The following is a 17492-nucleotide window of genomic DNA, read 5'->3' on the forward strand; positions in this document are numbered from 1 at the left end:
GCACTAGCTGGGGCGCGTGTGTCGGTGTTGGAGTCTGCTGCTGACCCTGGGTGTGTCCTGTGGCTTCTCTGTGCCTCAGTTTCCTTATCTGAACAGTAAAGCAGGAACACTTACTTTATAGGATTGTTTTGAGCACAAGATGACGTTTTATAGATGCAGCCTATATATTATTTATAACATGTTCATAGATATATGTAGAATATGTTGTGTTATATACAATTGTATAGAAATTTGGAACAGCACCAAGATGAGTATTAATGAAATGTCAGCTGTCACGAGTCCACAGCCCCTTTCCCATGATTAAAATACCCAAAAACTTTTTTGAGGGGGAGGAGTTTAAAAAAAGTTTTATTCAATACTTATAGACAAAAATTCAAGAACCCACTGTGATGAGGTAGGTAATGACTTTCAGCAATTCAGGAAAGTTCTCAGCTATTATTTCTTTGAATGTTTCCTTACCCAAAAGCTCTTGACAACCAAAATTCCTTCATAACCAGGGCAGAAAATTCTGACTTGCTCTGAACTCAGTGGCTTGCAAAGCCTGACCCGAAGGGAGTCAGGGTGAGGTTATTTTGAGGCTTTATTTAGCCGCTCAGTGTGAATATTCACACGTTTTGCTGCAGAAATATCAGTGGTGGCAGATTACTGGGTGCCGCCCCAGCTCCACTGGCGCTATTACGTCAAGCTATCATTTTCAGATGAAAAATTCTGAAGCCCAAAGTGCGTCTGGGCCCAAGGTTTCTGACCAGGGATCATGGCTCTCTCATTGTTTTCCAGCCTTTTCCCCAAGGAGCACACTGTGCCTGCGTGACTGGATCACAGTCTCTGCCCTGGAGGGCTCAGAGTGCTGAGTGGGTCCATGTCAGCAGCGTGTGTCAGAGGCAGCCTGAGGCCCTGAGAGCCCTTGGAACAGCCCTTGGCTCACGTGGTTTGGGGACGGTGGTTAAGGGAAGCATCTGAAACAGGTGCCGTGGGTGAGACTGGAAGAACCCAACACCTCCTTGCATGAGGTCTACTGCAAGGATCTGAGTTGCCCAACCCGGAGGCCAAACAGCGAGGTGGCTGCGGAAGGCAACCACAGCCAGTAAATGAAGATAGCAGAAGTGATGAGCAGTGTTCTGGGTGCCCTGGGAGCCTGTGAGAGGGAACCAACCTTGTCTCAGGGGTCAGAGGAGACCTCCCTGCCCATGTTCCTTCCAGACTGAGACCTGAGAGGGCTGAGCAAGAGTGGGGTGGGTGAGAAACCTGCAGACATGTGGAACAGGGCAAGGAGGTGGGAGAAAGCCTGTGGGCGGTGGGAGGGAAGGGAGGTCCCTGGGCTGAGCCAGAGGATGCCCAGAGTCTGGTGTCTCGGTAGACAGTCCTGGTTTATGACAGTTGTCCCAGCATTGTTAGGAATAGCAGTGTCTTTCACTCTCCAAGGTGTCCCTGTTTGGAGCATCTACATATATGGTCTTCTTACATAAAGGCCAACATAGGGAACTGAGAATTTATCCTCAGGGAAGTGGGAATCCACTGGAAGATTTTAAACACTGCACATTTAAAAAAAGTTACTTGGGCTTTTGCACAATTAAACACTCTTTTTTTCCCCTTCCTCTGTTGATCAGTCTCTTGGTCCCAAGGGTTCCTGGAATAGATGCCAGACCTGGCAAGACAGCCCAGAGTTCTGAAGGCAGCGCAGTCTTTGCTGCCATAGGAAGCAGAACCTGTGTGTGATCATGGACATGGAAACAGCCAGTCTGATGATCCTGTGGTGCGCACACGTGCTGTTCCCTCAGCTGAACTCTTAGGAGTTCCTGTGCTGTCTGGACCACCCTTTGAAACAATTGTAGGGCTGTCCCTGAAAGTTCAGGAAGGGCGGTGGCCTTTTCTTTCCTTTCTCCCCACGTCTGGCCTGTGTGTGTTTGCCCGCTAGCAAGCCCGTGCTCAGGCGCCTGCCTTTCCCCCATCTGATTTTCTTTGCTGGCCAGAGCTCGCAGTTGGCAGACACTGACTTATCAGTCTCATGCTTTTAGCCAAGAAAAGACAGAGGAGAATTCAGGAGACCCAAGATTCATGTTTTACTTTTGTGTAGGATGCTTTCAGCGCCTCTGAGAGACACAGACTCGCCCCTTTGGGAATTTCTTTACTCCTAGCTCTTACTTCTGTCACATTTTGAGCTCTCCTGTCTGCTGCTGGGTAGGTGGAAAGATAAAAGCTCCATGACAGCTGGTAATCCCCTTTGGGCCTCACAGCGGGATGTAGTTTAAGGCGGTTTAGCAGTAAGCAGCAGATCAGTCCTCTGCGATTAGAAGGAATTGGAACAGTTCACAGCTTCCAGAAAGGCTCCCAAGGGGACTGGTGTCCTCAACTTGATGGTGGCCGTGAGCATAGACACTTGGAGGTGGGAAGAGGTTAACGGGGTCCCCCCTGGGGCAGGCTGACTGGGGTCCCACCGGCTGGCTCTCACCTGGGTGAATTCATCTCAGCTGCTAAACTGAGGAACAGTACCGAGGGAGGGGACGATTCGTCCGTCAAGGATGGACTCAGTGAACACACACAACTCCCACATCTACGTGCACCTACACACAGACACACGGAGCATTAGAATACCAATTTAGTCACTCTCAAATCAAACCCTTGCATTTTTTTTCCCCAAAGGCCAGCTGTGCTGCAAATTAAGAGCCTATTTTATTCATTTCATCTCCCTGCCTCTGAGGCAAACTTCACAGGTGATGAGGCTGTCATTTCAGACTGTCTCTACTACAGCCCCTCAGGGTACACTCTCCCCTTACCGCCCCCCTCATCCCATAGTTAAGTTTTATAAACTTGGGATCCCTCGCCTTGCACTGGGAGCCTGAAGGCACCATGAATATTTGTGTGTGTGTGTATAGGGAAGGTGTGCACGTGTGTGTTTTTCGGGGCAAAGAATTCATAGGTTTCCTGAAATACTCAACAACCACCTCCCACCCCCAAAACAGAGGCATGTGGACATCCACAGTTGGCTACTAAATTGATAGATACCCTTTAAAGTAATACTTTATCATTTTTAACAAGCTTTAATGCTTATGCAGATACACTTAATGGGATGGCATGAGAAATGGCCTCAGCTTTTCCCCTGTTGTCTCCAAAATTGAACTCTGATCCCGACTTATGTTTGCCACTCAGCATAAGAAAAGCCCTGCAGACATTCAGATCTGTCACTGCCCCCAATCCCACATCCCTTCTAGAATATCAAAATGGTTCTCAGTTAGAGGAGAAATCACTGAATGAAAAGAGAAATATTTCCATTAAGGAAGGCTGAGGTAGTTGGGAAAAACTTGAAGAGATGGTCTTCTAGAGTTGGAATTACTGAACAAAGCCATATATTGGAAAGGTGTCTCCAGATGGTGTTATTCCTAAAGGCATAATGTAAATGCTTACCGGTATTCCCAGCAGAGGAATAGCGCTGCACTTTAGTAGCCGGGAGGGAACACACTTTGCATTCTAGGACAAGATTCAGGCTGTTTCTAAGGCAGCCATGCACACCTCTAATCTGGCAAAGCCCCGCCAGCACAGTGTGTGGTGGCTGGTCCCCCTTCGGGACCCCTCCTTTTGTCCTTGGAGGTCTGATGTGCCCATGGACTGGCCTGGCGGGATTTGGGTGTTTAATGCAGTGTGATTCTGGGGATCAGACTCTTTCCTGTCTCCCCTTGTAGTTCACAGGTGAAATGTTGGCACTCATCCTACCTCTTCCATCTGACTTTGGCCTATTCCTATTCACAGCTTCGCTCTTCCTGTTTCAGTAGTAATGGATCTTCGTGATGGTGACCATCATACAAAAATGATACAGGATAATAATGATTATGCATTAGTTGTAACTTAGCTTTAGTTTGCTTGGAAATCTTAGTGTAAAGTATTCTGCCCTAGAGCTGGGCTTATGAGAGGCTCTCACTTTCCACATTGTGTGTTTTGACAGTATTTAGACTTTCATGAACATGTATGCTGCTGCTGCTAAGTCGCTTCAGTCGTGTCCCACTCTGTGTGACCCCATAGACGGCAGCCCACCAGGCTCCCCCGTCCCTGGGATTGTCCAGGCAAGAACACTGGAGTGGGTTGCCATTTCCTTCTCCAATGCATAAAAGTGAAAAGTGAAAGTGAAGTTGCTCAGTCGTGTCTGACTCTTCGCGACCCCATGGACTGCAGCCTACCAGGCTCCTCCATCCATGGGATTTTTCCAGGCAAGAGTACTGGAATGGGGTGCCATTGCCTTCTCTGTGAACATGTATGATTTTTATATATAACTTGGTTGAGGGTAACTAGAACAGCACTCACCCACTCCAGTGTTCTTGCCTGGAGAATCCTAGGGATTCTCTAGGGAGCCTGTTGGGCTGCCGTCTATTGGGTCGCACAGAATTGGATATGACTGAAGCGACTTAGCAGCAGCAGCAGCAGCAGCAGAACAGCACTCAGAACTCCTGGTTCTCAGCATTGACCACCCACCACAGCCAGCACTTGGATCCAGATGTGTGATGGAGAGAGCGGGACGGGCCAGGTAGTAAATACTTCAGGCTTCTGGGGCATATGTTCTTGAATCTCAGCTCTTCATCTCCACAGCTATAGTGCAGAAGCAGCCATAGATGATATATCAACACATGGAGCTGGCTGCATGCCAATAAAAAACTATCACAGGCGATGAAATTTGAAAATTTTCACACGTCACAAATGAGTACTCCTCTTTAGATTTTTCTGTTAGCTGTTTGAAAATGTAAAAACCATTCTTAGCTCATGAATCATGCAGAAATGGATAATGGGCTGGATTTTGCTAATCCCTGCTCTTTTGTATATCAACCTATCTCCAAAGTAGGTTGCAATGATAGAAGTCTTAAAACTAAGATATGATGTTAGAGGAAATCAGTGTTTGCTTTTGGGCATGAGGTGGCGATTGACTCAAAAGGGCCAGCGAATCACTTGGTAATGGCCAGGGGTGTGGGTTCCACGGGTGAATACAGACTGAAGGTGTATTTAGGATCTGAACATTTCATTGTGTATAAATGATACTTCAACACAAAGGAAAGGAATAACTGTTGCATGCTGTTGTTTAATCGCCCAGACATGTCCTGCTCTTTGCAACCCCATGGAATGTGGCACGCCAGGCCTCCCTGTCCCTCACCATCTGTTGCATAACAACCACAAAATCTCAGTGCCACCTAGTAGACAGTAAGCACTTGTTTCTCCCTCTCAGGTCTGTGGATCAGCTAGGGCGATTCTGCCCCATTCATGTGCCTATTTTGAGCCCAGGACCGGGGTGGTAGTTCTCTGGGCTGTGGCAGAAACGCAAGGCAGCAAAGCGAGCAGTGCATGCACATTTCAAACCTTCCCGCCCCCCACCTCAGTTGTTATATTGCTCAGACCCAGTCCAACTGCTAGCAGTTGGGAGCTAATCAGCATGTGGATATTCTGCAGTTATAAATTAAGGACTTCATCTTCCAGTTTATGGGTCATAAGCTTCACCAGGCTGCACAGGGCTGGCTGCTCAGATCGCTGAATCCCACAACTTCTAAAGAGCAGGTAGTGCTTTCTTATCAACCCTTCACTGTGCCCAGCATAGTCAGTAAAAGCGGGTACAGTAGACCATTACTTTTAAAGACCTTTGGACTCCTGAATCCTGACTCTAACACATACTAATTCTATAAATTTGAGCAAATTACCTGACTCCTTTGAACTATGTTTCTCTCATCTGTGGAACGAGAAATATTAATAGTGTGCTTCCCTGGAGGCTCAGATAGTAAAGAATCTGCCTGAAATGCAGGAGACCCAGGTTCAGTCCGTGAGTCGGGAAGATCCCCTGGAGAAGGGAATGGCAACCCATTCCAGTATTCTTGCCTGGAGAATTTCATGTACAGAGGAGCCTGGTGGGCTCGCAAATAATTGGACATGACTGAGGGACTAACACACTCCTCCATAACAGTGTTTTGGGGATTAAATGAGGCATTTCATGTAGAGCTTTCATTACGGTGCCTAGTTCATTTTGTACCCTTGGTAAATGATAGCATTTTGTGAGTGGTGAGGGAGGTGGGTGCTGCGCCATGCATGGCTCATGGGATTTTGGTTCCCCAACCAGGGATTGAACCTAAACTCTCTAAAATGAAAGCATGGAATCTTAACCACTTGCCTGCAGGGCAATTTCTTATTTTTGTTAATGAAGTGTGTCCAAGAAGTAGTTTTCTTTTTGCTTGAAAACCTCCATTGCACAGAAGGTTATGTTTTTGGTAGCTGTGTCCTACTGGTAAGTCATGTTGAGTTAAGAGTCATCTGTAATCCTTCCTTCTGAACCTACTTTCCGTGTTATGTTGGTGGTTTATTTGGTATGTCGTGTCCAACTCTTGCAACCCCATGGACTAAAGCCTGCCAGGCTCCTCTGTCCATGTGATTCTCCAGGCAAGAATACTGGAGTGGGTTGCCATTTCCTCCTCCAAGGGATCTTCCCAAACAAGGAAACAAGTCTCCCTCATTGTAGGCAGGTTCTTTACCAACTGAGCTACAAGGGAAACCCGTGTTATGTTATTCATATTTTTTTCAGCCCTGTCCCCTCACTCCACCTCCCACCTCCCCCACCAATATTTTGCAGGCTTTACAGTTGTTTTTATCACATTTCATCTTATTTAGCCTTATCCTGTGCACTGATCTAGGATGAAGATGTGGGCGAGTTGAAAAAGCATTTGTGTAAGTCTGTGGATTATAAAACCAGAATGAGATAGGGAGGCGTGTTATGGGGAAATCACCAACATTTTGAAGTCATAAAGTTCAGTCCTTCAACAAATATTTAGTTGCGGCAAGTGTCAGTCACTGTTCTAGGTGGTACAGTGAGCAAACCAGAGAATCTTCCCCCTGAGTTGACTTACTGACAGTGAGAATATAGGTCAAGGAGGCAGTCTCGGGTGATGATAAGTGAGGAAATGATACTTGAGCTCTTAAGAATGAATCAACTGTGAGGACTTCTGGGGAAGGACTGGCCCGGATGGAGGGGACAGTGGGGTAAAGACTCTAGGGGGTGAGCCAGCTTGGCACATTGACAGAGTGATGGGAGCCTGAGTAGAAGGAGAATGTAAGTGAGAGAGAGAGAGGCGATCAGGTCTGGGTTGCATGGGTGACATCAGGCTGGTAAGCCATGGTCAGGAGCTGCTCTGTTTATTTATGTTGTGTTTTTTAAAATAATTTTTATTGGAGTGCAGTTGCTTTACAACATTGTCTTAGTTTCGGCTGTACAGCGAAATCAATCAGCCACACATACACATTCACCTTCCAGACTTCCTTCCCCTCAGGCGACCATTAGCGCTCCCTGTCTTGTACAGTATATCTTCACTAGTTAGCTATTTTATATATAGTGTCAGCGGTGTATGTGTGTCAGTCCCAATCTCCCAATTCCTCCCACTTCCCCTTTCCCCCGGGCATGCATATATTTGTTCTCTACATCTGTGTCTGTGTTTCTGCTTTGCAATTAAGATCGTCTATACCATTTTTCTAGATTCCATGCATATGCGTTAATATACGATATTTGGTTTTCTCTTTCTGACTTACTTCACTCTGTAGGATCCTCTCTAGGTCCATCCATGTCTTGTTTTTGATTCTATGATAGGCTGAATAAGGGCCCTTCTAAACTATCCGTGTCCTAGTCTCCAAGCCTGTAAATATGTCACTTCCGTGGTAAAAGACACTGCAGATGTGATGGAGTTAAGTGTCTTGTGATGGGGCGACCATACCGAGTGACCTGGGTGGGCCCAGTGTCCTCACAAAGGTCCTTGTTCGAAGAGGGCAGGAGAACCAGAGAAGGTGGGAAGGAGCCACAAGTTGAGGAGTGTAGGAAGCTCTAGAAGCCAAAAAAGGCGTGGGAGCAGATTCTCCTCTGAAGCCTCCAGGAGGAGCCCAGCCCTACTGACACCTCAATTTTACACTTCTGATTTCCAGAACTGTAAGAGAGTACATTTGTGTTGGGTTAAGCTACCAAATTATGCTAATTTTTATAGCTGCAATAGGAAATTCATAAACATGTTAATTCTAAAATGCAGCTAGGGGACTTCCCTGGTGGTTCAGTGGTTAAGACTCTGAGATTCCACTGCAGGGCACTGGTTTGATCCCTGGTTGGGAAACTAAGATCTCACATGCCATGGGGCATGGCCAAGAAATTTAAAAAGACAGCCAAAAATTTAAATAGAAAAAAATGCAGATGGAAGCTATTGAAGGGTTTTAAGCAGGGGAGTGATGGGATTGTATTTAATTTTTAAAAGAATGGGTTATTGGGAGGCAGAAGGGACAACAGGGAGGCTATTTAGGAGGTGGTGGCAGTAATCTCAAAAAGGACATGACAGGGATCCAGATTCAGGTGGTGGCATGGGATGGGGAGGAATGCACAGGTTTTGGTTGCAGAGTCAGTGAGAACTGCTGATGGCATGGTTGCAGGGACACAGAAAAAAGAAATCAAGGGTGATGCTGACTTTGGGCTTATGTAGTTGGGTGCCATTTATTGAAATGGGAAGGATCGGATAAGAACTAGACTTAGAGGAGAAATTATGCATTCTGCTTTGGACATGTTAAAATGTGAGATGCCTGTTAGACATCCAGGTCTGTGTTGAAAGCAGAAGAATAAATCAGCGGATGTCTCGGAAGCAAGCCCTGGATAGGGCTTGCCCTCCCGCAGAATTTCCCCAGTGCCACCATCGCTAAAAGACTTACCTGACCAGCTGAACTTGACCCAGTGTGGCATCTCATTCCACATCTTTATTTTTTATCCTGGGTTCATTTTTCATGGCCTACTCTGAAAGCTGAATGAGCAATCGATAGAGTCTAAAATGAGGCCCAGTATGTTTGATAACTAAAGAGTGATGGGAAACAATTTAGGATTAATTTGGGTTCCAAATGTGTATGGTTATTTAGTGATTTTTCAGAGAGCTAAATGGATTGCATGAATTTTAATTGATGTTTAACTTTTATTGTGTTCATGTGGGGTGGCCAGTTGGAACCATGCCCAGTAAGACTGATGAGTATACAGACATTTGCATGCAGTTTGCCTTCCAAGGGCCAGTCAAGGAGAGGACGGCTTCAAGTAAGGGGAGGAGAACTGTAAGGAGTGGATAATCTTGAAACACATTTTTTGAGAAAAATGAAAAATTATTGAATACTTTGGTTTTCTATTCATCTTAAATAATATGTGGTTTACTATTATTTCTTCTTATTAGTGTTACTGTTTTTTTTTCCCCCCAGAAAATTTGAACTTGTCTTTAAAAGGAGCTAGGTTGTTATTTACAATGGAAAGAACTCTAATTTGCATGCATTGAAGGTTCAGTTTGCGAGCCAGGTCAACAGAATGTTGTTTACTGGACGAGCTTCCTTTGTGAAGTACTTTGCTAAGCGTTGAAGGGGGTATAGTAATTAGGATGCTTTTTGGCCAACTCTCGGGCTTAAGTGATAAGGAAATCTGTTGTCTTACGTAAGAAGAAGGAGTATCTGCAAGCACGATGTGTCAAGCTTCTGCTGTCCTCTGTGATCCTCATGGTTCTGCTCTCCTATGGCTTCATTTTTAGATCAGGAGCAAGATGGCTGCAGTGGTTCCAGGCATCGCATCCAGATCTGCTAATATCCAAAGGGAAAAGAAGCGTTGTCTCTTCCTTAACCGTCTAAAACGTGAAATAATCTTTCCTAGGAGCCCCTCAGCAAACTTTTGTCACATTCCACATATCAGGATTGGGTCCTGTGTCCATTTGTGAGCCAGTCATTGACTGAGGAAAGGGACTTAACCATGATTAGTTCAGGTCAGGGTTTGGCAAGTATTACTAAAGTGCAATTGGCATAAGCCAGGCTCAGTCATTTACATAATGCCTGTTGCTGCTTTCATGATACAGCAGCAGAACCGAACAGTTGCAACAGTGATCTTCTGGCAAAGGCTAAACTATTTACTGTCTGCCCTTTACACAAAAGCCACTGATCCTTAACTTAGATTAGTCATCTGGGATATATGGGTCCTGGAGAGTCAAGGACAGCAGCCACTGTAAACACAAAAGAAGTGTAGGATGTGATCCTATTCCTCAAAGAATGTGTCAAATGCCATACTTTAATATGGAAGGGAAAATGATACTTAAACATAGTAAGAGATCTACAGCTTCTGGTTACAGTTTCATACTCGAATGAAAGATGTCTCATAAATTCTTATAATTGGAAACTATCTTCCTTTCTGCTACAAAGTAGGAAAAAAAAAACCTCTCCACCCATTAGTCATGCTTCATTCTGAAGAAATTATAAAAATGAACATCAGATAAAGAACTCCAAAGAAATTATAAATATGAGCATCAAATAAAGAACACCTAAGGACTTAAAAGCATTTTTAAAAAAAATTCTGGAGAGTGTAGTAGTAGTATTCAAAAAATAAGTTTATGCAGTTTTAAGAAACCGTGCTCAAAAGGGGGAGGAAGCAGTGATGTTAACCAATAGCCCAGTGAAAGCACTTCTCAACTCATATTTTGCATATGCTTTTTCCTTTAAGACAATTGATCCAAAAAGAACAGAGCAAGCATGTTTAAAAGATTAGTGGGTAGGCAACACGAAGGACTCTTGTGGTGTTAGAACCATTTGTTCTGTATCTGACTGGATACATGATTTTGCACAGGTAGTGATGTTGTGGAGAAGTTCACACACACACACACACACACACACACACGAGTACAAGTAAAACTAAGGAAGTCTGAATAAGATATGAGGATTTTATCAATATCAGTATCCTGGTTGTGGTATTATATCGAATGTGACAGTTTTGGAAAAACCATTGGGGGAAACTGGGCAAAGTACACAAGGATCTCTCTATTATTTCTTATTACTGAAAGTGAATCTTCAGTTACCCCATTAACATTTTCAATTCTTTGTGATCTCATGGACTATAGCCCACCAGGCTCTTCTGACCATGGAATTCTCCAGGCAAGAGTACTGGAGTGGGTTGCCATTCCCTTCTCCAGGGAATCCTCCCAACCCAGGGATTGAACCTGGGTTTCCACCATTGCAGGCAGATTCTTTACCATCTGAGCCACCAGAGAAGCCCAAAATAAAAGATAAATGAGTTAGAAGAGCACTGAAAGGATAGGTGGAGAGATGGTAAGAAAGCCTTGTCTGATTACATTCCATGTGTGAGGGCGTTGACCTTAGGGCAACTATTAGCAAATTCTGAAAAGTTGTGGAGAATAGGAACATTGGCTCCCAAAATGGGAAAATACTGTTTTTCACAAATAGTCTTTGACCTTTCTCTTAATCCTTAACAAGTTTAGAATAGATTCTCGAATAGATGATGGGAATGAGAAAATAATAAAGAGATCACTAAGAACCATAAAGATTTACTAAGAATATTCTTTATGGTGACTTGGCTCAGAGAAAAGTATATAGTAAATCTTAATTTCAGCAAGGTACTCACAAAATCCCATATCAGATTTTGAAAAATAAGATTGTACAGTTAGCTAGCATAACTCAGTGAAGCTATGAGCCATGCTGTGCAGGACCACCTGAGACATACGGTCATAGTGGAGAGTTCTGACAATATATGGCCCACTGGAGTAGGGAATGGCAAACCACCCCAGGATACTCACTGTGAGAACCCCATGAACAGTATAAAAAGCCTAAGAGATAGGACACCAAAAGATGAGTCCTGCAGGTCAGAAAGTGTCCAATATGCTACCGGGAAAGAGTGGAGGACAACTGCTGATAGCTCCAGAAAGAACGAAGCGGCTGGGCCAAAGCGGAAATGATGCTCAGTTATGGATATTTCTGGTGATGAAAGTAAAATGAGATGCTATAAAGAACAGTATTGCACAGGAACCTGGAATGTTAGGTCTATGAATCAAGGTAAATTGGACGTAGTCAAGCAAGAGATGGCAAGAGTAAACATCAACGTCTTAGGGATCAGTGAACTAAAATGGACGGGAATGGGTGAATTTAACTCAGTTGACCATTATATCTACGACTGTGGGCAAGAATCCTGTAAAAGAAATGGAGTAGCCCTCATAATCAACAGAAGAGTCCGAAATGCAGTACTTGGGTGCAGCCTCAAAAAATGACGGAATGATCTCGGTTTGTTTCCAAGGCAAACCATTCCACATCACAGTAATTCAAGTCTATGCCCAGTCACTAATGCCGAAGAAACTGATCAGTATTATGAAGAACTAGAAGACCTCTTAGAACTAACATTAAAAAAAAAAGAAAAGAAAAGAAAGAAAGAAAAAGAAAAAAAAAAAAAAAGAACTAACATTAAAAAAAAGTTGTCCTATTCATCATAGGAGATTGGAATGCAAAAGTAGGAAGTCAGGAGATACTTGGAGTAACAGGCAAGTTTGGCCTTGGAAAATAAAGCAGTGCAAAGGCTAAGAGAATTCTGCCAAGAGAATGCACTGGTCATAGCAAACACCCCTTTTCAACAACATAAGAGATGACTTTATATATGGCTGAAATCAGGTTGATTACATTCTTTGTAGCTGAAGATGGAGAAGCTCTATACAGTCAGCAGAAACAGGACCTGGAGCTGACTGTAGCTCAGATCATCAGCTTCTCATAGCAAAATTCAGGCTTAAACTAAAGCAGGAAAAACCACTAGGCCAGGCAGGTGTGATTTAAATCAAACCCCCTATGAATATACAGTGGAGGTGATGAATAGATTCAAGGGATTAAATCTAGTAAACAGAGTGCCAGAAGAACTATGGACAGAGGTCTGTAATACTGTACAGGAGGCAGCAAACAAAACCGTCCCAAAGAAAAAAGCAAGAAGGCAAAGTGGCTGTCTGAGGAGGCTTTTAAATAGCTAAAGAAAGAAGAGAAGCAAAAAGCAAGGAAGAAAAGGAAGGTACACCCATCTAAATGCAGGGTTACAGAAAATAGCAAGGAGAAACAAGAAGGCCTTCTTCAATGAACAATGCAAAGAAATAGAGGAAAATGACAGAAAGGGTAAGACTAGAGATCTCTTCAAGATCATTGGAACTATCAGAGGAGCGTGTCATTCAAAGGCGAGCACCATAAAGGATAGAAATGGTAAAGATCTAATAGAAGCACTAGAGATCAAGAAGAGATGAAAAGAATACACAGAAGAACTATAAAAAAAAAAATCTTAAATGAACCAGATAACCTTGATGGTGTGGTCATTCACCCAGAGCCAGAAGTTCTGGAATGTGAAGTCAAGTGGTCCTTAGGAAGTACTGCTGTCAATAAAGCTAGTGGAGGCAATGGAATTCCAGCAGAACTATTTAAAATCCTAAAAGATGATGCTACCAAAGTGCTGTGCTCAGTATGTCAGCAAATTTGGAAAACCCAGCAGTGGCCACAGGACTGGAAAAAGTCAATCCTCATCCCAGTTCCCAAGAAGGGCAGTACTAAAGAACTGTGTGGCAGTTCAAACCACCAGCCAGTCGCACTCATCTTCCGTGCTAGTAAGGTTATGCTCAAAATCCTGCATGCTAGGCTTCAGCATTACAGGGACCAAGAACTTCCAGATGTCCATGCCGGGTTTAGAAAAGGCAGAGGAACTAGAGATCAAATTGCCTACATTCACTGGATCATAGAGAAAGCAAGGGCATTCCAGAAAAACATATACTTCTGTTTCATTGACTACACAAAAGCCTTTGACTGTGTGGATCATAACAAACTGTGGACAACTCTTAAAGAGATGGGAATACCAGACGATTTTACTGTCTCCTGAGAAACCTCTATGCTGGTCAAGAAGCAACAGTTGGAACTTGGTATGGAACATCTGACTGGTTCAGACTGAGAAAGAAGTGCAGCAAAGCTGTTTATTGTTACTGTGCTTATTTAACTTATATGCAGAGCACATCATGAGAAATGGTGGGCTGGATGAATTACAAGCTGGAATCAAGATTGCAGGGAGAAATATCAACAACCTCAAATATACGGATGATACCATTCTAATGGCAGAAAGCAAAGGGGAACTAAAGAGCCTCTTCACAAGGGTGAAGGAGGAGAGTGGAAAAGCCAGGTTAAAACTCAGTATTAAAAAAATGAAGACCATGGCATCTGGTCCCATCACTTTATGGCAAATATAAGGGGAATAGGTGGAAGTAGTGACAAATTTCCTCTTCTTGGACTCTAAAATCACTGCAAATGGTGACTGCAGCCATGAAATTAGAAGGCAGTTGCTTCTTGGCAGGAAAGCTATGACAAACCTAGACAGTGTGTTAAAAAGCAGAGACATTACTTTGCCAACAAAAGGTCCATATAGTCAAGGCTATGGTTTTTCCAGTAGTCACGTATGATTGTGAGAGCTTGACTATAAAAAAGGCAGGGCGCCAAAGAATCAAACTGTGGTGCTAGAGAAGACTCTTGAGAATCTCTTGGACTGCAAGGAGATCAAACCAGTCAGTCTTAAAGGAAATCAACCTTGAGTACTCATTGGAAGAACTGATGCTGAAACTGAAGCTCCAGTATTTTGGCCACCTGATATGAACGGCTGACACATTGGAAAAGACTCTGTTGCTGCCAAAGATCAAGGGAGGAGAAGGAGGCAACAGAGGATGAGGTGGTTGGATGGCATCACGCATTCAGTGGACATGAACTTGGGCAAACTCCGGGAGATAGTCGGGGAGAGGGAGGCCTGGCATGCTGCCATCTATGGGGTCATGAAGAGTCTTGGTGACTGAATAACTAATACAGTTAACTGGAGAGAGTCCAGTGAGTGATTTGTTTCCTAGTGAATGTTATTTCTGTCCGTTTCAGGCCACATGAAAGGAAGGGTAGTAGTGAAGAACCCTTTTTATTAGGAATCTGGGAAAAAAACATAGAGCCCATGGTCATGAAACTTACAGATGAGAAAAAGATCTCAGGAGGAGACTTCATGATGATATGCGGCAATTTAATTTCAGAATTCCATAGGAGTACTGGGATAATGGCCCCAAACTAATAAAAATATTTTTAATGAAAAAGCAACAATCAGTCCTATATATAAATTTAAAGGAATAATCATAAACATGCCAGATGAACAGCTTCATGACAGTTCATGTGGGGAAAAAAAACCCAGAGAGATTTAAGTGATACTGCGGTTGGCATAGCATGCAGACACCTGGGAGCCACCCAGGACCGACTGTGGGTGGAGTCTGGGAGAGAGTGGTAGGGTGGATTGGGGTGAGGTGGGGAAGGAGGTCAGTGACCAGAGGGAGCTGTACCCGAGAGTGACCTATGCCTAGATTTTGAAATACCAAAGCTGTACTGGACAGAGTTCCTTCAAGGTGAAGAAGATGGTATCAGAAGCAAAAGATAAGAAGGGCTGGTAAGAATTAACCAGAGGTTCAGGATTGAACCCCAGTCTCCTAGAGAACCAAGAGGAGCCCAACTCTCAGGGCGCCACCAGCAAGTAAAACATTTCAGTAAGGCCAAGGCATGGGGCTCCACTGGGGAAGGGTTCCAGCATGAAGGACATGTCTTTGAAATCTGCAGAAATGTTCCTTATCTCTCCCCTTTCTTCCTGTGAATGCCTGGGACAGGTTACTTGCCATTCCTGAGGACTGGTTTTTGCATCTGGTCAATGGAAGTGATCATAAAATCCACTTCCCAGTTGTTGGGAGAATTGAATGTAGTTTATTAAATGCTTAGTGCAGTCTATGAATTGTTTTGTAGAAGTCCTGTCAGGCGCCTTGAGCTCTATTTACAGATAGCGAGCTACAGACGAATTCCAGAGCATATTTACCTATTAAGAGGGATTTCCTATTGCAGTGACTTTGAAACCTGGTTGTACCATTAGAATCATGGGAGCTTAAAAAAAAAAATACTGATTTTGAAAAGAATGCTCCAATCAACCAAACCAGACAGAATCTCTGGCATTAGACTGAGGCATTAAGAGTTTTTAAAGCTCTCCAGATTTTTCTAACATGCAGCCAGAATTGACAGCCACTGTCTTACTGAACCCTCAGCCCTGCTTGTCATTGACTCACAGCCTCACTTAACTTGGATGTGGCCAGGTGGGGCTGTGGACAGTGTCAGTCAAGTCTAATCTTGGTTCGATCCAGAGGAGGAGGGAAGCTGCTAAAAATCAAAGCCACAAACGCGTTCACAGTAACAACCATCTTGAAAAGTACTGCATGGAATGAGTGAAGCACAGGCCCCCTGAACTCTGAGCTGATCAAGGCACATGTGGAACGTTGATTCCCTTTCAAGAGGAATCAGATGAGAGCAGACAGTGTTTTTTTTCTATGTATAAATTACAGAGAAAGAAGGGCAGTGGAGAAGGTTTTGCTTGGCTTTGTTTAAATAGAGTCACTATACATGTTGGTCTACAACGTTCTTTTTTAGAGGGGAGAAATATCATGGACATTTTGCCACTTAATTTTATATTGGAGTAGTTGATTTTTTCTTATATATATATATATACACACACACTCACATACACATACATACGCTTCTGTAACAGTGCAGCTTCTGTCCCCCAGGGGATAATTTTGTCTTTTTGTGTGGAATGCCTGAGTTTGAAGCCTGGAATTTCTGTGGGCTTTGACCAGAGCTTTCATTGCAGGTCTTGGGCAGCTCCCACCCTTCTGATTATGAATCTTTCCTGGCATAGTATCCCCATAGGAACCACTGACCCGAGCCTCCTCCATAGGATTTTGCTGTCAGATGACAGTTGAAAAGCGTTTTGGAAATTCAGCTCTCTGATACCCATGGTTTGGGGGCCAAATATTTGTGAGAGCTAGAAAAAATATTGTTGAATTCCTATTGCTTTTTTGTGATTTTGTATAATGTGAATTCTCAGTAACTCATGTACATTGATCAGTAACAGAGGGGTTTGTGAGAGGATGGTGTGTCATTTAAAAGAACAGAGTGGATGAATAGGTGACCAGCCTAGCCTCCATGATGGAGCTTTCTGTTATTATCATGCTGGGAAATTGACATAATTTAATTCCACTGCCTCTTGCAATAGCTGCTCTTATTCATTTCCCTTTTATTCCAATGGGAGAAAGACAATCTAAGCTTTGAATAGCTTTTCTTTCTCCCTTACCCTTGAGGATCACAATGAATATCATGCTTTTCATGATATATTTCCAAAGTGCTTTAAAATATTGCTGTCATTATTTCATTCTCTTATCAAATATTTTCAGAGTACCTATTCTGTGGCAGTCACAGTACCTGGCCTTTCTGAGCAGAGAATGCAAGATAAATCAGTTTTCACATCATTGTCTGGGTGGAACTTCTAAGGTTGGTCACTGAGGAAGGATGGATATAGAACTGAAGTGGTAAGTGTTTTTAAATGAGGATATTTTGTGTATATATAGAACAATAGATACCATTTACTGATTTATGACTCTCTGCTAAGTGCCTTTCTAGGAATTTTATATCAGTTATCTCATTTAATACTCATGGGAAACTTTATGAAGTATATGCTCTTATTATTTCCCTTTTGTAGATAGGAAACTGAAGCAAAGGAAGATGAAATAATTTACTAGGAATCACCCAGCTAAGAAGTGGTACAGTCTGCATTTAAACTCAGACAGGACTTCCCTGGCAGTCCA

General features: G+C 43.5%; 1 protein-coding gene and 1 long non-coding RNA gene across 2 annotated transcripts in view; both read left to right on the forward strand.

Moving 5' to 3' along the window:
- Positions 1–17492, forward strand: part of TMCC3 (transmembrane and coiled-coil domain family 3) — a 289285-nt gene that overhangs the window by 123378 nt on the left and 148415 nt on the right. The window lies entirely within an intron of this gene.
- LOC129655211 (uncharacterized) overlaps positions 1–17492 on the forward strand; it is a 157523-nt gene that overhangs the window by 122239 nt on the left and 17792 nt on the right. Inside the window, exon 5 of the long non-coding RNA XR_008715828.1 lies at positions 17082–17216. This is a non-coding gene — a long non-coding RNA (uncharacterized LOC129655211). The remainder of the gene's footprint in view (positions 1–17081; positions 17217–17492) is intronic.

Source organism: Bubalus kerabau, chromosome 1, assembly GCF_029407905.1.
Source record: "Bubalus kerabau isolate K-KA32 ecotype Philippines breed swamp buffalo chromosome 1, PCC_UOA_SB_1v2, whole genome shotgun sequence".
In the NCBI taxonomy this organism is placed as follows: domain Eukaryota; kingdom Metazoa; phylum Chordata; class Mammalia; order Artiodactyla; family Bovidae; genus Bubalus; species Bubalus kerabau.